Source organism: Triturus cristatus, chromosome 11 (assembly GCF_964204655.1).
Source record: "Triturus cristatus chromosome 11, aTriCri1.1, whole genome shotgun sequence".
Classification (NCBI taxonomy): Eukaryota; Metazoa; Chordata; class Amphibia; order Caudata; family Salamandridae; genus Triturus; species Triturus cristatus.
The window spans coordinates 1,171,120,912-1,171,143,265 of NC_140594.1; positions in this window are offsets into that span (position 1 = coordinate 1,171,120,912).

Consider the following 22,354-nt stretch of genomic DNA (forward strand, 5'->3'; position numbering starts at 1 on the left):
GTACCTCTGAGTAAGCGAGTCCATAACTTGTACCTCTGAGTAAGAGTGGAGCATTAGAGCGTACCTCTGAGTAAGCAAGGGCCATAACTTGTACCTCTGAGTAAGCGAGGCCATAACTTGTACCTCTGAGTAAGACTGGAGCATTAGAGCGTACCTCTGAGTAAGCAAGGGCCATAACTTGTACCTCTGAGTAAGCGAGGACCATAACTTGTACCTCTGAGTAAGCGAGGCCATAACTTGTACCTCTGAGTAAGCAAGGGCCATAACTTGTACCTCTGAGTAAGCAAGGGACATAACTTGTACCTCTGAGTAAGCAAGGGCCAAAACTTGTACCTCTGAGTAAGCGAAGGCCATAACTTGTCCTCTTACCTACAGGAAGTGTAGGAAGCTGTACCTCGAGTACCTAAAGAAAAGACAGCAGGACCGGATGTTATCCTGGTTCACATTTATCACAAATTCTACCTGCATTTCCATTTTACTATTCAATTGATCTCAAGGATTTGGTGTTGCAATAAAGAGCCTGTGACCCGGTTCTTGGACAAAATAATATTTAAAAAAGGCAAACACCAGTCTTACTGGCACTGCTTGAAGATACAAAGACCCTTGACAGTGATGCGGTTCATTGACTCCAGCAGCAGAATGTGTTCAGAGCCAAAGGCTCTTAATTGGTGAATGTGGAGGAGTTTGAACACTTTAAAACAAGCTGGGGTATCCACAAGCCTTCCAGCCTCACCATCCTGTACATCTTTGTTATGAATGGAGCCCTCTGTACAGTACATCCTGCAAACAGAGACTCAGAGACTGGTCCATCTCTCATGGGACATGGAGGTCCTCAGAAGGTCCCAGCATGTGCATATGCTGGTCTGTTGCAACCTAGCAGAGGCCGTAATCCAGACTAGTGGAGGCTGCAATCCAGACTAGTGGAGGCCGCAATCCAGACTAGTGAAGGCCGCAATCCAGACTAGTGGAGGCCACAATCCAGACTAGTGGAGGCTGCAATCCAGACTAGTGGAGGCCGCAATCCAGACTAGAGGAGGCTGCAATCCAGACTAGCTGAGGCCACAAACCAGACTAGTGGAGGCTGCAATCCAGACTAGAGGAGGCTACAATCCAGATTAGAGAAGGCTGCAATCCAGACTAGAGGAGGCTACAATCCAGACTAGCGGAGGCTTCAATCCAGACTAGCGGAGGCTTCAATACAGATTAGAGGAGGCTGCAATCCAGACTAGAGGAGGCTACAATCCAGACTAGCCGAGGCTGCAATCCAGACTAGAGGAGGCTACAATCCAGACTAGAAGAGGCTGCAATCCAGACTAGTGGAGGTGCAATCAAGACTAGAGGAGGCTACAATCCAGACTAGAGGAGGCTGCAATCCAGACTAGAGGAGGCTGCAATCCAGACTAGCGGAGGCCACAATCCAGTCTAGGCGAGGTGCAATCAAGACTAGCGGCGATCGCAATCCAGACTAGAAGAGGCTGCAATCCAGACTAGAGGAGGCTGCAATCCAGACTAGCGGAGGCCACAATCCAGACTAGTGGAGGTGCAATCAAGACTAGCGGCAATGACAATCCAGACTAGAAGAGGCCGCAATCCAGATTAGAGGAGGCTACAATCCAGATTAGAGGAGGCTGCAATCCAGACTAGAGGAGGCTACAATCCAGACTAGAGGAGGCTGCAATCCAGACTAGCGGAGGCTACAATCCAGACTAGCGGAGGCTGCAATGCAGACTAGAGGAGGCTACAATCCAGACTAGAGGAGGCTACAATCCAGACTAGCGGAGGTCACAATCCAGTCTAGTGGAGGTGCAATCAAGACTAGCGGCAATCGCAATCCAGACTAGAAGAGGCCACAATCCAGACTAAAGGAGACCTAAATCCAGACTAGTGGAAGTGCAATCAAGACTAGCGGAGGCAGCAAATCCAGACTAGCGGCAGCTACAATCCAGGCTAGTGGAGGCTGCAACCCAGACTAGTGGAGGTGCAATCAAGACTAGCGGAAGCTGCAATCCAGATTAGAGGAGGCTACAATCCAGATTAGAGGAGGCTGCAATCGAGACTAGAGGAGGCTACAATCCAGACTAGAGGAGGCTGCAATCCAGACTAGCGGAGGCTACAATCCAGACTAGCGGAGGCTACAATCCAGACTAGAGGAGGCTACAATCCAGACTAGCGGAGGTCACAATCCAGTCTAGGCGAGGTGCAATCAAGACTAGCGGCGATCGCAATCCAGACTGAAAGAGGCCACAATCCAGACCAAAGGAGACCTAAATCCAGACTAGTGAAAGTGCAATCAAGACTAGCAGAGGCAGCAAATCCAGACTAGCGGCGGCTACAATCCAGGCTAGTGGAGGCTGCAACCCAGACTAGTGGAGGTGCAATCAAGACTAGTGGAGGCCGCAAATCCATACTAGCGGAGGCTACAATCCAGACTAGCGGAGGCTGCAATCCAGACTAGTGGAGGTGCAATCAAGACGAGCGGAGGCCGCAAATCCAGACTAGCGGAGGCTACAATCCAGACTAGCGAAGGCTGCAATCCAGACTAGTGGAGGTACAATCAAGACTAGCGAAGGCCGCAAATACAGACTAGTGGAAGCTACAATCCAGACTAGCGGAGACTGCAATCTAGACTAGAGGAGGCTACAATCCAAACTAGTGGAGGCTACAATCGAGACTAGAGGAGGCCACAGTCCAGACTAAAGGAGGCTGAAATCCAGACAAGCAGAGGCCGCAATCCAGACTAAAGGAGACCGAAATCCAGACAAAAGGAGAATAGCGGAGGCTGCAATCCAGACTAAAGGAGACCACAATCCAGACTAGTAGAAGTGCAATCAAGACTAGCGGAGGCAGCAAATCCAGACTAGCGAAAGCTACAATCCTGACTAGTGGAGGCCACAATCCAGTCTAGCAGAGGCCGCAATCCAGACTAGCAGAGGCCGCAATCCAGATAAGAGGAGGCTACAATCCAGATTAGAGGAGGCTACAATCCAGACTAGAGGAGGCTACAATCCAGACTAGAGGAGGCTGCAATCCAGACTAGCGGAGGCTACAATCCAGACTAGCGGAGGCTACAATCCAGACTAGAGGAGGCTACAATCCAGACTAGCGGAGGTCACAATCCAGTCTAGTGGAGGTGCAATCAAGACTAGCGGCGATCGCAATCCAGACTAGAAGAGGCCAAAATCCAGACCAAAGGAGACCTAAATCCAGACTAGTGGAAGTGCAATCAAGACTAGCAGAGGCAGCAAATCCAGACTAGCGGCGGCTACAATCCAGGCTAGTGGAGGCTGCAACCCAGACTAGTGGAGGTGCAATCAAGACTAGTGGAGGCCGCAAATCCATACAAGCGGAGGCTACAATCCAGACTAGCGGAGGCTGCAATCCAGACTAGTGGAGGTTCAATCAAGACTAGCGAAGGCCGCGAATACAGACTAGTGGAAGCTACAATCCAGACTAGCGGAGACTGCAATCCAGACTAGAGGAGGCTACAATCCAAACTAGTGGAGGCTACAATCGAGACTAGAGGAGGCCACAGTCCAGACTAAAGGAGGCTGAAATCCAGACAAGCAGAGGCCGCAATCCAGACTAAAGGCGACCGAAATCCAGACAAAAGTAGACTAGCGGAGGCTGCAATCCAGACTAAAGGAGACCACAATCCAGACTAGTGGAAGTGCAATCAAGACTAGCGGAAGCAGCAAATCCAGACTAGCGAAAGCTACAATCCAGACTAGTGGAGGCCACAATCCAGTCTAGCAGAGGCCGCAATCCAGACTAGCAGAGGCCGCAATCCAGACTAGCGATGCCACAATCCAGAGTAGCGAAGGTCGCAATCCAGACTAGAAGGGGCAGCAATTCAGACTAACAGAGGCTGAATCCAGACTAGTGGGTGCCGCAGTCCAAACTAGCAGAGGCCTAATCCAGACTATCGCAGGCCACAATCCACACTAGAGGAGGCAGCAATCCTGAATAGAAGAGGCTGCAATCCAGACTAAAAGAAGCAGCAATCCAGACTAGAGGACGCCGCAATTCAGATTAGCGGAGGCTGCAATCTAGACTAGAGGAGGCAGCAATCCAGAATAGAGTAGGCAGCATTCCAGACTAGAGGAGGCCACAATCCAGACTAGCGGAGGCGCAATCCAGACTAAATGAGACTGCAATCCAGACTAGAGGAGGCTACAATCCAGACCAGAGGAGGCTACAATCCAGACTAGCGGAGGTCACAATCCAGTCTAGTGGAGGTGCAATCAAGACTAGCGGCGACCGCAATCCAGACTAGAAGAGGCCACAATCCAGACCAAAGGAGACCTAAATCCAGACTAGTGGAAGTGCAATCAAGACTAGCGGAGGCAGCAAATCCAGACTAGCGGCGGCTACAATCCAGGCTAGTGGAGGCTGCAACCCAGACTATTGGAGGTGCAATCAAGACTAGTGGAGGCCGCAAATCCATACTAGCGGAGGCTACAATCCAGACTAGCGGAGGCTGCAATCCAGACTAGTGGAGGTGCAATCAAGACGAGCGGAGGCCACAAATCCAGACTAGCGGAGGCTACAATCCAGACTAGCGAAGGCTGCAATCCAGACTAGTGGAGGTACAATCAAGACTAGCGAAGGCCGCAAATACAGACTAGTGGAAGCTACAATCCAGACTAGCGGAGACTGCAATCCAGACTAGAGGAGGCTACAATCCAAACTAGTGGAGGCTACAATCCAGACTAGAGGAGGCTACAGTCCAGACTAAAGGAGGCTGAAATCCAGACAAGCAGAGGCCGCAATCCAGACTAAAGGAGACCGAAATCCAGACAAAAGGAGAATAGCGGAGGCTGCAATCCAGACTAAAGGAGACCACAATCCAGACTAGTGGAAGTGCAATCAAGACTAGCGGAGGCAGCAAATCCAGACTAGCGGAAGCTACAATCCTGACTAGTGGAGGCCACAATCCAGTCTAGCAGAGGCCGCAATCCAGACTAGCAGAGGCCGCAATCCAGACTAGCGATGCCACAATCCAGAGTAGTGGAGGTCGCAATCCAGACTAGAAGGGGCAGCAATCCAGACTAGCAGAGGCTGAATCCAGACTAGTGGGTGCCGCAGTCCAAACTAGCAGAGGCCTAATCCAGACTATCGCAGGCCACAATCCACACTAGAGGAGGCAGCAATCCTGAATAGAAGAGGCTGCAATCCAGACTAGAAGAAGCAGCAATCCAGACTAGAGGACGCCGCAATCCAGACTAGCGGAGGCTGCAATCTAGACTAGAGGAGGCAGCAATCCAGAATAGAGTAGGCAGCATTCCAGACTAGAGGAGGCAAAAATCCAGACTAGCTGAGGCTGCAATCCAGACTAGCGAATGCTGAAGTCCAGCCTAGCGGAGGCCGCAATCCAGAATAACAGAGGCCGCAATCCCTACTAGTGGAAGCTGCAATCCAGAGTTGCGGAGGCCGCAATCCAGACAAGAAGAGGCAGCAATCCAGACTAGCGGAGGCTGCAAACTAATCTAGCGGAGGCCACAATCCAGACTAGTGGAGGCACAATCCAGAATAGCAGAGGCCACAATCCAGACTATTAGAGGCCACAATCCAGACTAGCAGGGGCTGCAATCCGGAGTAATGGAAGTCACAATCCAGAGTAGCGGGAGTCGTAATCCAGACTAGCGGAGGTCACAATCTAGACTAGTGGAGGCTGCAATCCAGACTCGAGATGGCAGCAATCCAGACTAGCAGAGGTCGAATCCAGACTAGTGGACGCCGCAGTCCAAACTAGCAGAGGCACAATCCAGACTATTGAAGGGAACAATCCAGACTAGAGGATGCAGCAATCCAGACTAGCAGTGGCTGCAATCCAGACTAGAAGAGGCTGCAATCCAGACTAGCAGAGGCCGCAATCCAGACTAGCGATGCCACAATCCAGAGTAGCGAAGGTCGCAATCCAGACTAGAAGGGGCAGCAATTCAGACTAACAGAGGCTGAATCCAGACTAGTGGGTGCCGCAGTCCAAACTAGCAGAGGCCTAATCCAGACTATCGCAGGCCACAATCCACACTAGAGGAGGCAGCAATCCTGAATAGAAGAGGCTGCAATCCAGACTAAAAGAAGCAGCAATCCAGACTAGAGGACGCCGCAATTCAGATTAGCGGAGGCTGCAATCTAGACTAGAGGAGGCAGCAATCCAGAATAGAGTAGGCAGCATTCCAGACTAGAGGAGGCCACAATCCAGACTAGCGGAGGCGCAATCCAGACTAAATGAGACTGCAATCCAGACTAGAGGAGGCTACAATCCAGACCAGAGGAGGCTACAATCCAGACTAGCGGAGGTCACAATCCAGTCTAGTGGAGGTGCAATCAAGACTAGCGGCGACCGCAATCCAGACTAGAAGAGGCCACAATCCAGACCAAAGGAGACCTAAATCCAGACTAGTGGAAGTGCAATCAAGACTAGCGGAGGCAGCAAATCCAGACTAGCGGCGGCTACAATCCAGGCTAGTGGAGGCTGCAACCCAGACTATTGGAGGTGCAATCAAGACTAGTGGAGGCCGCAAATCCATACTAGCGGAGGCTACAATCCAGACTAGCGGAGGCTGCAATCCAGACTAGTGGAGGTGCAATCAAGACGAGCGGAGGCCACAAATCCAGACTAGCGGAGGCTACAATCCAGACTAGCGAAGGCTGCAATCCAGACTAGTGGAGGTACAATCAAGACTAGCGAAGGCCGCAAATACAGACTAGTGGAAGCTACAATCCAGACTAGCGGAGACTGCAATCCAGACTAGAGGAGGCTACAATCCAAACTAGTGGAGGCTACAATCCAGACTAGAGGAGGCTACAGTCCAGACTAAAGGAGGCTGAAATCCAGACAAGCAGAGGCCGCAATCCAGACTAAAGGAGACCGAAATCCAGACAAAAGGAGAATAGCGGAGGCTGCAATCCAGACTAAAGGAGACCACAATCCAGACTAGTGGAAGTGCAATCAAGACTAGCGGAGGCAGCAAATCCAGACTAGCGGAAGCTACAATCCTGACTAGTGGAGGCCACAATCCAGTCTAGCAGAGGCCGCAATCCAGACTAGCAGAGGCCGCAATCCAGACTAGCGATGCCACAATCCAGAGTAGTGGAGGTCGCAATCCAGACTAGAAGGGGCAGCAATCCAGACTAGCAGAGGCTGAATCCAGACTAGTGGGTGCCGCAGTCCAAACTAGCAGAGGCCTAATCCAGACTATCGCAGGCCACAATCCACACTAGAGGAGGCAGCAATCCTGAATAGAAGAGGCTGCAATCCAGACTAGAAGAAGCAGCAATCCAGACTAGAGGACGCCGCAATCCAGACTAGCGGAGGCTGCAATCTAGACTAGAGGAGGCAGCAATCCAGAATAGAGTAGGCAGCATTCCAGACTAGAGGAGGCAAAAATCCAGACTAGCTGAGGCTGCAATCCAGACTAGCGAATGCTGAAGTCCAGCCTAGCGGAGGCCGCAATCCAGAATAACAGAGGCCGCAATCCCTACTAGTGGAAGCTGCAATCCAGAGTTGCGGAGGCCGCAATCCAGACAAGAAGAGGCAGCAATCCAGACTAGCGGAGGCTGCAAACTAATCTAGCGGAGGCCACAATCCAGACTAGTGGAGGCACAATCCAGAATAGCAGAGGCCACAATCCAGACTATTAGAGGCCACAATCCAGACTAGCAGGGGCTGCAATCCGGAGTAATGGAAGTCACAATCCAGAGTAGCGGGAGTCGTAATCCAGACTAGCGGAGGTCACAATCTAGACTAGTGGAGGCTGCAATCCAGACTCGAGATGGCAGCAATCCAGACTAGCAGAGGTCGAATCCAGACTAGTGGACGCCGCAGTCCAAACTAGCAGAGGCACAATCCAGACTATTGAAGGGAACAATCCAGACTAGAGGATGCAGCAATCCAGACTAGCAGTGGCTGCAATCCAGACTAGAAGAGGCTGCAATCCAGAATAGCGGAGGCCGCAATCCAGACTACAAGAGGCTCCAATCCAGACTAGAGGAGGCAGCAATCCAGACTAGACGAGGCCGTAATCCAGACTAGCGGAGGCTGCAATCCAGACTAGAGAAGGCCACAATCCAGACTAGCGGAGGCACGATCCAGACTAAAGGAGACCATAATCCAGACTAGAGGAGGCCACAATCCACACTAGTGGAGGCCTCAATCTGGACTAGTGAAGTCTGCAATCGAGATTTGAGGAGGCAACAATCCAGACTAGAAGAGGCTGCAATTCAGACTAGAGGAGGCCTCAATACAGACTCCCTGAGGTCACAATGCAGACTCGAGGAGGTCGCAATTCTGACTAGCGGAGGCTACAATCCAGACTGGCAGAGGCCGCAATCCAGACTAGCAGAGGCCGCAATCTGGACTAGCAGAGGTGTAATCCAGACTAGCGGAGGCTGCCATGCAGAATAGCATAGACTGCAATCCATACTAGCAGAGGCACAAACCAGACTAGCAGAGGCACAATCCAGACTAGCAGTGGCACAATCCAGACTAGCAAAGGCTGCAATCCAGACTAGCAGAGGCACAATCCAGACTAACAGAGGTGTAATCCAGACTAGCGGAGCCCGCAATCCACACTAGCAGAGGCACAATCCAGACTAGCAGAGGCCGCATTCCAGACTGGCGGAGGACGCAATCCAGTCAAGCGGAGGTAGCAATCCAGACTAGAGGAGACCGTAATCCAGACTAGTGGAGGCCGCAATCCAGACTAGAGGAGGCAGCATTCCAGACTAGAGGAGGCCTCAATCCAGACAAGTGGAGGCTACAATCCAGATTAGAGGAGGCTGCAATCCAGACTAGAGGAGGCAACAATCCAGACTAGCGCAGGATGCAATCCAGACTAGAGGAGCCTCAATACAGATTACCAGAGGTCGCAATGCAGGCTAGAGGAGGTTGCAATCCTGACTAGAGGAGGCAGCAATCCAGACTAGCAGAGGCGCAATCCAGACTAGCAGAGGCGCAATCCAGACAAGAGAAGCAGCAATCCAGACTAGGGGAGGCCGCAATCCAAACTAGAGGAGGCAGCAATCCAGACTAGCAGAGGCTGCAATCCAGCCTAGCGGAGGTCGCAATCCAGAGTAGCAGAGGCCGCAATCCCTACTAGTGGAAGCTGCAATCCAGAGTTACGGAGGCCGTAATCCAGACAAGAGGAGGCAGCAATCCAGACTAGAGGAGGCTGCAATCCAGATTAGAAGAGTCTGCAATCCAGATTAGAAGAGTCTGCAATCTGGACTAGAGAAGGCAGCAATCCAGACTAGAGGAGGCCGCAATCTAGTCTAGCGGAGGCTGCAATCCAGACTAGAGGAGGCCACAATCCAGACTAGCGGAGGCAGAATCCAGACTAAAGGAGACCGCAATCCAGACTAGAGGAGGCCACAATCCAGACTAATGGAGGCCTCAATCCGGACTGGTGGAGGCTGCAATCGACACTAGAGGAGGCAGCAATCCAGACTAGAAAAAGCTGCAATTCAGACTAGCGGAGTCCTCAATACAGACTACCGGAGGCCACAATGCTGTCTCGAGGAGGCCGCAATCCTGACTAGCGGAGGCTACAATCCAGACTGGTAGAGGACGCAATCCAGACTAGCAGAGGCCGCAATCTGGTCTAGAACAGGTGCAATCCAGACTAGCGGAGCCTGCAATCTAGACTAGCAGAGGCACAAACCAGACTAGCGAAGGCTGCAATCCAGACTAGCAAAGTCACAATCCAGACTAACAGAAGTGTAATCCAGACTAGCGGAGCCCGCAATCCACACTAGTGGAGGCTGTAATCCACACTAGCGAAGGCTGCAATCAAGACTATCAGAGGCAAAATCCAGACTAGAGGAGGCCTCCATCCAAACTAGTGGAGGCTGCAATCCAGACTAGCAGAGGCACAATCCAGACTAGCATAGGTGCAATCCAGCCTAGCAGAGGCCCAATCCAGACTAGCAGAGGCTGCAATCCAGACTAGCAGAGGCCACAATCCAGACTAGCAGAGGCCGCAATCCAGATTAGCAGAGGCACAATCCAGACTAGCAGAGTTGCAATCCAGCCTAGCAGAGGCGCAATCCAGACTAGCAGAGGCTGCAATCCAGATTAGCAGAGGCACAATCCAGACTAGCAGAGGCTGCAATTCAGACTAGAGGGGGCTGCAATCCTGACTAACGAGGCCTTAATCCAGACCAGAGAAGGCACAAATCAGGCTAGCGGAGGCTGCAATCCAGATTTGCAGAGGTGAAATCTAGAGTAGCGGAGGCTGCAATCCAGACTAGCGGAGGCCAAAATCCAGACTAGAGGAGGCCTCAATCCAGACTAGCGGAGGCACAATCCAGACTAGCGGAGGCACAATCCATGGACAGGAACGCCTGGATGAATACTTTGGGAGGTCTTATCTACAGAGAAAGAGTGGCTGTAGGTAAGGAGCCCACCTAACCATCGAGATGATAAAATAATAAACCAAGCAAGAGATTTGGGTATCACAAGGATGGAAGGATGAATCCATGGATACAAAATCAACTATGACTTAATGCACAAAGAGATGTATGCATGTACATATGTATTTATGTTTGTATGAATGAATGTAGGCATGTACGTACATATATGTATGTATGTATGTTTGTAGATAGTATGTATGAATGTATAAATGTATGTAGGTATGCATGTATACATGTATGTATGTATGTACATATTTAAGTATATATGCATGTACGTATTCATGTATATATGTATGTAGTATGTATGCATGTATGAATGTACGTACCTGTGCATTTATGCATGTATGTATGTATGTAGGTACATATGTATGTGTGTATGTGTATATATATATATATATATATATATATATATATATATATATATGTGCATATGTATATATGTATGCATGTATGTGTTATGCATGCATATATGTATGTAGGTAGTTTGTATGCATGTATGAAAGTATGTGTGTGTGCCTGTATGCATGTTTGCATGTATGTACCTGTGTATGAATGTATGTATATATGTATCTGTGTATGAATGTATATATGTATATATGGATATAGGTAGTATGTATGCATATATGAATGTAAGTACATGTGCTTGTATGTATGAATGTATGTATGTATATATGTACACATGTATGTATGAATGCATGTACGTACGTACTTATGTAGGTATGCATGCATGTATGTATATATGCACGTACGTACGTAACTATGCATGCATGTGTGTGGTATCTGTATAGCGCCAGACTATCCTAAAGGAGCTGTACAGAGTCAGAGTCATGGATGCAGTCAGCTAGTGATAGTGGGATTCGGGAGCTCGTGACCCTATTACCAGATAGTGGAGATATTACCATTATTTCACAGCCCCGTCATTACGGGTCCCTGGAGGGTTCTTTTGACGGCTTAAATCCGTGGTTTCTTCCTTTGTTCGGGACTTCGAATACCACGCGTCATCTACGGCTGCCCTTAGAACATGGGAGGGGGCCTTAGCTCTTGCTGTCAGTCTGAGGTCAAAGGTCGGTTAGATTATTGAGGCGTGATACCCCCTCCTCGTGGGAAGCATTCCTCTAAGCTTTCCATCCATGGTACCTTGTTCCAAATTCCATCGGATACAGAATACAGCATTTCCGATTTGGGAAAGTTGTGTTGGCCGTCAGGATTGAGGGACCCTGCAGGGGATCTAAGATTCACGGCAGGACGTTGGTGGGGGGACCAGGGCTGTGGGGGCGGGTGTGAGTGGAGAGATACCAGGCTGCAGTTTGTACCTCAGCAGCCAGACTCACAAAATCAGGGCCAGAGGCATTTACCAAGCGCCAAGTGCCCGTGTCCTCCATTGTGGCCCCTTTAGGGTCCCCGCAGGTTTGTACGGAGAGGAGGCATCATTGTGGTTTAAATGGGATGGAAGGGGGTCCTACAAGTGCACTAAACAAAGCAGGCGACGCGGGTGAAAGGGGCTCGATATAAAAAGAAAGAAAAAAAACCCAGTCAAAGAACAAATAGTGATGTTCCCATATTTCTGCCACACGTACTCCAGTGAGTTTTGTGTGTCAGCAAAAATTCACAAATCTTTGCAAATTGTGACGTAAGTCTTTGAAAATTTATGCAAATTCAAATTCAAAATAAGCTTTATTCGATTTTAGTCGTTTAAAATCACAAAAGCAAACAGTTAAAACATTTCATATATGCAATAGAGTAAAAAGAACAAATACACTATTATTACACAGTTCATTCAATCAAAATAATTCATCCAAACAACCTAATTTGGGGGATGTACACTTAAAAAACAAGGTAGTCCTACAGAAATTGGTACATTCTGGTCTATTTTCAGAGAGAATTAACCATTTATGCGTTACCTTAGAAGATTTATGCATATTTCTGTGCCGTGGCAGAGGGGCTCGGATCACATTTTTTCCACCTTAGAATAACAAACGGACACGATTCCCACGCCGGATTCTTGACCTGGCGCACTCTACACTGCATACCCCTTCTCATTGCTTTAGTCAATATATCTTTAATTTTCTCTGCGGTGAGCGCTCAACCCCCTGAGCTACATCACCAAAGTGCTTTAATCCCTTCATTAGATTTGATGAACACGAACCTCGTTGCCCAGCTTTTGAAGTCAGGCTCTAGAAGTCAGGCCTGCCCCCCCTCCCCGAGACGAGTCTCTCTCATCCCAGGCCCCCAGAGTACCCTCCCTACCTCTGTTGTTTCACCTCATGCCACTGTCACGATCCTGCAAGTTCTGCCTCAGTGGGGAGGCTCTCTGCCACACCTGCCCCCCCCCCCCCCCCCGCAGCGCCCGCTCTCGTCCCAGGACCCCAGAGTGCCCTCTCTACCTCTCTGTTGTTTCACCTCGTGCCACTGTCACGATCCTGCAAGTTCTGCCTCAGTGGGGAGGCTCTTGGCCTCACCTGACCCCCCCCCCCTGCAGCGCCCACTCTCATCCCAGGACCCCAGAGTGCCCTCTCTACCCCTGTTGTTTCACTTCGTGCCACTGTCACGATCCTGCACTTCTGCCTCAGCGGGGAGGCTCTCCGCCTCACCTGCCCCCCCCCCCCCCCCACCCCCGCAGCGCCCACTCTCATCCCAGGACCCCAGAGTGCCCTCTCTACCCCTCTGTTGCTTCACCTTGTGCCACTGTCACGATCCTGCAGTTCTGCCTCAGTGGGGAGGCTCTCCGCCTCACCTGCCCCCCCCCCCCACCTCCGCAGCGCCCACTCTCATCCCAGGACCCCAGAGTGCCCTCTCTACCCCTCTGTTGCTTCACCTTGTGCCACTGTCACGATCCTGCAGTTCTGCCTCAGTGGGGAGGCTCTCCGCCTCACCTGCCCCCCCCCCCCCCCCCACCTCCGCAGCGCCCACTCTCATCCCAGGACCCCAGAGTGCCCTCTCTACCCCTCTGTTGTTTCACCTTGTGCCACTGTCACGATCCTGCAGTTCTGCCTCAGTGGGGAGGCTCTTGGCCTCACCTGCCCCCCCCCCCCCTGCAGCGCCCACTCTCATCCCAGGACCCCAGAGTGCCCTCTCTACCCCTCTGTTGTTTCACCTTGTGCCACTGTCACGATCCTGCAGTTCTGCCTCAGTGGGGAGGCTCTCCGCCTCACCTGCCCCCCCCCCCCCTGCAGCGCCCACTCTCATCCCAGGACCCCAGAGTGCCCTCTCTACCCCTCTGTTGTTTCACCTTGTGCCACTGTCACGATCCTGCAGTTCTGCCTCAGTGGGGAGGCTCTCCGCCTCACCTGCCCCTCCCCCCCCCACCCCCGCAGCGCCCACTCTCATCCCAGGACCCCAGAGTGCCCTCTCTACCCCTGTTGTTTCACCTCGCGCCACTGTCACGATCCTACAAGTTCTGCCTCAGTGGGGAGACGCTCCGCTCCTCCTCATCTCCCGACCTGTCCTCTGCGCACTCTGCGCAGCTCGGTGCAGACACCCAAATCGCTTTCAGTAATCATTAAAAAGTTGTGCTCCCCTGGGCCCGTCCATCATGTGCACCCGCCGAGCAGCGCAGGTGACCGGGGCAGCTCACCGGGGAGAGGCCGCCTCCCACAGCCGCCCGGAGAGGGGTCAGCGGCGCGGGCATCACCCACCTGCGGCTTCCCGGATGGTGGCACATTTCAAAAGTCATCGCAGGAGACTGTCGGCAGCAGCGCAGGATGTAATAGAATATACAGGATGGGGGAAAGCGAACCCCGATATTATGTCGTATATTTTAAAAAATGCATTGAGCCGCCTGCACACATGGCCAGGCCTGGCCCCGAGAGATACAGGGAGACACTGCAACCTCTGTGGCTGTACATTAACTGAGAGGGCGAAGCTGAGGGGCATAGTCACAAGATGTCGGAGCGCATTCTCAGCCAAATATGGCAGCGCCCTGTGTTTCCCTGTGCAAAAAGAACAATTGATGGACAGAATGCAGAACAATGTCTTACATTCACCCCAGTACAGAGATCTGGGCCTAAATCCATCGTTTTTTTGCTCACCATGCAATTCCAGTTTGGACCCAGCCATATGCAAATCAGTCTTGACCCTGTGCCTCATGGGAACAGTCCAGCCCGAACTGCCAAGCCAGGTCCTCCCTGGACTGGAACCAAGCATCCTAGGACCGGTTTTGGACTTTCAGCCCTCATCAGCTAGGATAGCTTGACTCAAGTGGCACCGGTCCTAGGATGCTTGTTTCCGGGCCAGGGAGAAACTGGCTTGGCAGTGCTGAACTGTTCTCATGAGGCACAGGGTGAGAATGATTTGCATATGGCTGGGACCAAACTGGGGTGGTGTGGTGAGCAAAAGAATGATGGACTAAACGCAGATCCTTGTGACTGGGGGTGAATGTTTGCATTGTCCAGCATCCGTCCATCAATTGTTTCTTCTGCATATGTCGCCCTAAGTGGGAAGGGTATGCCCAGACGAGGGTCCCGTGCTCACTGCCCCACTGGATTCAAGCTAGCCTGGCTGATGAAGGGTGATGCCCTGAAACCGGTCCAGGGAGGACCTGGCTTGGCAGTTCGGGCTGGACTGTTCCCACACGGAACAGGGTCAAGACTGATTTGCATATAGCTGGGTCCAAACTGGGGTGGAGTGGTGAGCAAAAGAATGATGGATTAAACCCAGATCCTTGTGACTGGGGGTGAAAGTTTGCATTGTCCAGCATTCCATCCATCAATTGTTTCTTCTGCATTTGTTTCCCTAGGCCTGGTGCAAAAAAAGTAAGCCTGGGCAAAGCACTATGCTACGCTCGCGTAGTTTGCGAAGTTTGCGCTACTTAGCACTACGCGAATTGCACGTAGCACAGTGCAAACACGCGTAGTGTAGTGCAGCAGTCATTTTTTGCTTGCTCGCGGTCCTCAACGTCAAGTTGGCGACCACGAGCAAGCAAAATGACATCCCGGCGAGACTTTTTCCTCGTTCACGATCAGCAACATCAAGTTGCCGATCGCGAGCGTGGAAAATAAACCTCATTGCGAGTGGTCACTCATTGCGAGTGACCACTCGCAATGAGAAACCAGGAAGGTCAGGTTTCTCATTGCGAGTGGTCACGTATGCTTGCGACCGCTCGCGATGAGAAACTACCAGTCCGCGTTGAGAAAACTGCCGCTCGAGTAGAAATCTACTCAGGCGGCAGAAAATGACCACCTGCACTGTGCAAGATGCAGTTTGCACTGATTGCACAGTGCGGACAAGCATCCGGCACTGTGCAATCAGTGCGAACAGCATCTTGCACAGTGCACTACGCAGTTTGCGAAGCTACGCGTAGCTCGCGTAGTGTGAAGTGCACTTTGCGTAGCTACGCGTAGCCCTACTTCACAAACTACGCCCAGGGTTAAAAAAAAAAAGCTGGCTAGCAATGGTGCCTGCGCTGCAGGGAACATTGTTCATGTGCAGGAAGGGACAATTGTTTATGTGCAGCAACACTCACCTTCTTGCACATAAACAATCAATAATGGCGATTTGCACCTTCTATGTGTGCTGAAAGAGCATAAAATGAGGAGAAATTAATAATTTCTCCTTGTTGTGCCATTCTAATGCCTGGTATTCTATGGCATTAGTTTTTGGCACTGTCCCAGCCTTGTAAATCTGGGGCAGCATCAAAAAGCAATGGGTGTTGCGGCAGAACACCCACAGCAACACCCATGGCACGCCTCTTTGCCACAGAGGACTGAGGTGGAAAGGGGGATATATTTACAAGGTGGCATTAAGTAAGCCAGTGTGGACTTTGCGGAGTTACCAAAAAACTCCACAGACGCTACGCGGAGTTCCGAAAACAGCAGAGTGTGCGTGGTCATTCCTGTTCATGTTGATTTTCAGTGCTGGGTGTTTGTCCTGTGCTGGAAAACCAACACGAACTGCACCACGTGCAGCGCAAGAGGGAGCTGCTTCTTTTCTGCCGCTCGAGTACATTTTCTAGTCGCGCGGCAACTTTCTCAATGCGAACGGAAAGTTTCTCAACGCGGGTGGTCGCGATCACCCACGACCACCCAGATTAAGAAATTCGACCATAATTGGTTAATTAGTAAAAAATAATTGTTGGAGCTCTCATCAGAAGGCAGCTTGCACCAGCCCATTTCTCCTATTCGCACTGCCTAAAAGAGAGCCAAAAAGTGGGGAGAGGATATGGTGTAAAGGCCAGAGCTGCCAACTTCGGAGCAGGGGAACCAGGTTCAAGTCTCAGCGTTGGCTCAACATCCAGTGATTCTGGGCAAATCATTTAATCTCCCCATAAATGAATGTGTCCTTAACTGGTGCTCATGAAAAGCGCCGGTGTCGATAATTAAATGCTGGTGCAGAGCAGCATAAACCACCGGCTCAAATTAAGCACTGCCTGAGCAATCTCGCCGGGAGGTATATTTTTCTCGCTTGCACTCTCCAACTTGACATTGGAGAGCGTAAGCAAGGAAAAATCTCACCGGGAGGTGGATTTTCTTCTTTTGCCAACTTGACGTTGGTGACCGCGAGTGAGGAAAAAAATGCAGAGAGCAGAAAACTCCCCAAACTCCGCGAGCAGAGTGGAGCGGAGTGCACCGCCTGGGCTTACCGTTAAGCCACACTAAGTGGCTTAACACACCTTGGAAATATGGAAAATGGAGCTGCGCCACCAGAGCGTAAAAAGAAAGAGACTCGTCGGTGGTGCTGAGACCTTGTAAATATGCCCCTGAGTATCCCAGACTGCTCAGGCAGTGGGCACAGGATGTGATGTCAGAAGATGTGTAGTGATTTGGACCAGGAACTCCATTGCCTGGCTCTATTCTCGCCCACAGGCTCAATACCGCAGGCCTTGTCTAGAACATTCCATGGCAGAATAATATCAGCAAAGCACCTGTGTCTGCGAAGCTTTAATGTTTGCAACGTCCTAGTGTTCTGAAGCTCGGAATACAACAAATATAACAAGACATAAAAGCAACACAATACAGCACACAGCTACCAACAGGATGATGGTGCGTTCACAAAATATTTACAAGACAGTTACTGCACCAAAATTGACAATTACAAACTCCTCACCTAAAAACTGGTTACTTTGTATCACTTAAGTTTAAGGGTCTTGACACCTGCGTCAGAAACATCTGGACTAATATGCAACAAAGTTAACACCAAGTCATTCAAGAACTGCAAAGAAAGGGACAATGTATCAGGGGTCATTATGTTATGTTATGTAGATTTGCAGAGCGCACTGTCACCCTGATGGGTGTGAGTCTGGCCACACTTCGGGCCTAGTGGGACTACTCGAAAAGTCAGGCCTTCAACTTGTTGCAGATTCAAGAAGTGAAGAGGAGGTTCCTATGTACAGCGAGCAGCGGGTTGTTCAACCCTTCTGGAACTTGTAGAAGAAACCTCGACCACCGGATCAAGTTTTCCGTATGAGTGGGATGTGTGCAAGTAGAAGTCCGGATAAGTGGAGGTGTCTGGAAGGTGTGTGAAAGCAGATGTGATTGTTGACGGATGCTGGGCCCGTGTTATGTAGCGCCTTGAAAGTGTGGGTGAGGAGTTCGAGTTGTCCTAGTTTGTGTAATGGGAGTCAGCGGAGCTAATTCTGGTGTCGTGCGATGTGTGAGCCGTGTGGGAGGCTGAGAGTGATTCTGGCCTCCGAGTTCTGAATGGTCGGCAGACTTCTGGTGAGTTTTTGATGATAAAGGATGTTCCCATAGTGCGGCTTGTTTATGACTAGGGCATGTGGGACAGTTTTGCTGATTTGGAGACATTTTAAAAGTTCCTCAGCATCTTGAGGGTATGGAAGCACAAAGCGATGACAATGTTGACTTATTTGCTCATGTTGAGGCTGCTGTCACTGACGATCCTGAGGTTCTTGGCATGGGTGGTGGGGGTGGGTGTCAGTCCTAGCTCTGTGGCCACCAGGTGGAGTCTCACAGTGAAGTGCTCTTCCCGACGATCACAATTTCGGTTTTGTCGGTGTCCAGCTTTAGACAGTTGGTCTTCATTCAGTGGGCAATTTCAGTCACGCATGTATTTAACTTTACTCAGAGTACTGGGTGTCTTGTCCATGACGGAGCGATTGAGCTGGGTGTCATTGGCGGAAGAGAGGACGTTGATGTCATGAGAGCGGATAATGCTGGCTTGAGGGATCATGTATGCATTGAAGAGGGTCGGGCTCAGGGAGGATCCTTGTGAAACTCCGTGGAGGAGGACACGGGCATCCAAGATGTATGGTGCCAGGTGGTCTTTCCAATCAGGAAGGAGCGGATCCATTGGATGCGTGTGCTTTGATTCTGATGTCATGTAGGCATTGGATGAGGATGGTGTGAGAGTCCGTGTCAAATGCTGGAGAGAGTTCCAGGAGTATGAGGTCCGCCATGTCACCTCTATCCAGAGTCATGCAGTGGAAATTAGGGCAGTTTCCATGCTGTGGTTGGGTCTGAAAGCAGATGGAGTGGTGTTGAGGAGTTGGTGGTCATTCAGGTTTTCGATGAGGCATCTGTTTATGATTTTATTTAAGATCTTACCAGGCAGTGGTAGAATGGAGATCGGTCTGTTGTTCACGAGCCTGAAAGGTTCTGCGGAATGTTTCTTCAGCAATGAGAGAACAGCTGTACGTACCCAAGCATCTGGAAAGGTCACGGAAGAGGTGGAGGTTTTCAGAGCGGGTTTGAGGATGGCACTGATGGGCCGAATTCCAATTGAGTAAGTGTGTCGGGGGCAGTGGTCCGATGGGCCCTGAGTAAATGGACTTCATGTTGGGGGTAGTTTCTTCTGAGGTAATGATGCTCCATGTTGTTAGCATTGGTTCTTTGGATAAGACCGGGAGGCATTTTTGAGGTCTGTCGGGTACGGTTGTGGGTTGAGGTTGCTGTAAACTGTGATGACTTTGTTGCTAAAAAATTAAGAAAGATTGTTGCAGAAGTGGTGTGAGCGTGTGATCGACTTGGAGGCAGCCACTTGAGAGGTAAAATCCTTCACAACGGCAAACATTTCTTTGCTTCTGTTGGTGCTGGTCTCGATGTGGTCCCCCATAGCCATGCATTTGGTGATCTGGATAATTTGGTGGTCGCATCTCAGGGCGGATTGAACATGCTGCTGTTTGTATTGTCCTGGCTCAGTCTCCACGTGTGCTCCAGCCGTTTTCAGTGTCATATCATCAGTCTTTCATAGGTCTGAGTTCCTCCATGTATCAACAGGCCTGGGGTCTAGACTTTGTTTTTTTGTTGTAATTGAGGAGGGCCTGGGAGTCGGCAAGGAGGCGATCAAATTGTTGAAATTCTTGAAGGCTTTGGGGAAGCTATTGCTGTGTTCGGGTCAGTGGGCATTGAGAGTGGTGTTCCAGTCCTCGTCAGTGATGCTGTGCCAGTTTCAGCAGGCTGGCCTGGTGGTGGTGCATGTGCACTGGATTGCGATGGGGATGCTGAACTTGACAAGTGTGTAGATTGTCCAGAAGAGTGGTGTGGGCATCTCGACTCTGATGTTTTTGTAAGTGGTGAAATAGGGTCGAGGAGGTGTCCAGTGACTTGGGCAGGTCTCTTTACTCGTTGGGTGAGACCCAGGCTTCCAAATTCTTTGATGAGTGCTTTTGATTTAGGGCTCAGTGTGGTCTCAGAGATTGAATTTCAAGTCGCCAAGCAGCATGTAAGCTAGTGTCGAGGACGAGTGGTTTGGCGAAGTCCGTGATGGTGTTAGCGAGGTTTGTGTGTGAGGCAGATGGTATGTAGATGAGTGTGCAACTTCGGGTGAAGTTGGCTGTGATATGCAGTTTGAACAACAGGTGTTCCGTGTTGGAGCATGACGTGTCCATAGCACTTGATGGTGTTCTTGTGGATGATAGCGATTTCAGTCTGTCTTGCCTGGCGATCTTGCAGCTAAGGGGATGGCTGTGATGATGTGAGATGCTGATGCAGTTTTTAGCTGGTTTCCGTAAGGAAGAGTGGGTCCGGCTTCGTCATGCAGCAGGTTCCAGATCTCTGTTGTGTGCTTGGTGAGTGAACAGGCGTAGATGAGCATGCATGCAAGCGCAAAGAATTGTGTGGGTGGTGCAGGACTGGGTGAGTGTGAGAGAGTATGGTCTTTGGTGCTGTAGGCACAGGTGCATGTTGGGCATGAAAACGTGCAGGAAGAGCAGGGGAACGCTAGCTCGGCGTTGTGTGGCTCAGCGAGTCAGCAGTATGGGGAGTGGCGGCCAGGGTTGAAGGTACAGAGATTCGCAAAGGAGTTGCACTTGAAGAGGGTTGGACAAGGGATCCTGGCACTGGGCACTGATGGGCACGGATGGGATCAATCAATCAATCGATTGTATAGCACAGCCACTCACCCATGAGGGTCTAAAAGGCGGTTAGGGTGGTGGTGGGGGTGGGGCTGCTGATCCATCTGGGTTTGGTTGAACAGCCAGATCTTGAGATCCTTCTTGAATTGGGTCAGCAACAGAGATTGTTTGAAGTGGAGGGGCGGGGTGTTCCAGGTCTTGGCAGTGAGGTAGGAGAAGGATCTTCCTCCAGTTTTAGTCTTGTGAATCTGAGGGTCGGAGGAAAGGGCCAGGTGGGTGGAGCGGAGGTGTCTGGTGGAAATGAGAAATGCAAGGAGGCGGTTCAAATATGCTGGTCCAGCGTTGTGGAGGGCTTTGTAGGCATGAGTGAAGAGCTTGAAGGTGATTCTTTTGTTAACCGGGAGCCAGTGGAGTTCTCGAAGGTGTTCGGTGATGTGGCTGTGGTGGGGGGTGTTGAGGACCAGTCTAGCTGTGGTGTTTTGAATGTTCTGTAGTTTCCTGAGGAGTTTCTAGGTGATGCCAGCATTAGGGGTGGGCGGAATTTGCGAAATCCACTTTCGCAAATTATCGCGAAAATGTTAAAAATTATCGCAAATACGCGCAAATATCGCGAAGATGCAGAAGTTTTTTTCCCGCATGTTCGCGAGATTTTCTGCATGGTTGCGGCTCACCAACTTACCCATGTGGTTGCTCGCGGGCACGGCCATCTTGTTTTCAGTTGTCTCGCGGTGCATGATCGCGAGAAGAAAGACGTGATCGCGCGACGCATGACATCACTGCGGACGCGAACTGTCGTGAGACAGCGCAAATGGCTAAAAACAATACAACATCTCATGGAGAACGCGACCGGATCAAGAAAACTTGTCGGCGAACGCAGGGATTCAGGTAAGGCGATCGCGCGCGCGCGCGAGAATGTATTATTTTACAGCACGAGCAAGAACCAAATTATCGCTAAGCTGCGGAATGCAGAAATTTTGACATTTTTGCGCTTTCCGTGGAACGCAAAAATGTCAAATTATCGCAATTTCCGCGAACGGAATTAAATTTTCGCCCAGGCCTAGCCAGCATAGCGTTGCCATAGTCGAGACTGCTGGTGATGAGTGCATGGGTGACCGCCTTTCTTGCTCCGGTGTGGATCCATCTAAAAGCCTTTATAAGCAAGCGTGGTGTGTGGAACCATGAGGAGGATAAGGCGTTGATCTGAGTGTTCATTGTGAACGAGGAGTCCTGAATGATGCCGAGGTTGCATGCATGGCCTGTGGGGGTAGGTGGGGGTCACAGTGTGGCAGGCCACCAGGAGTCATCCCAGGCAGAGGGTGGGCCCCAGGATGAGTACTTCCGTCTTGTTCGAGTTGAGTTTGAGACAGCTGTCCCTAATCCAGAAGGCAACGGGCTTCATCCAGCTGTGGAAGTTGATTCTGGTGGGCCACGATTAGTTAGTGAGGGATAAGATCAGCTGGCTGTCGTCTGCATAGGAGACAATGTTAAGTCTGTGGTTTCTTACGATGGTGGTGAGGGGAGCCATGTAGAACTTGAAGAGGGTGGCGCTCAGCGAGGAGCCCTGGGGCCCTCCGTAGCTGATCTATGTAGCTTTGGAGCGGAACAGGGGTAGTCTGGCTTGTTGAGTTTGGCCGGAGAGGAAGGAGTGGATACAGTCGAGGCCCTTGCTGTGGATGCCAGCGTCAAGGAGTT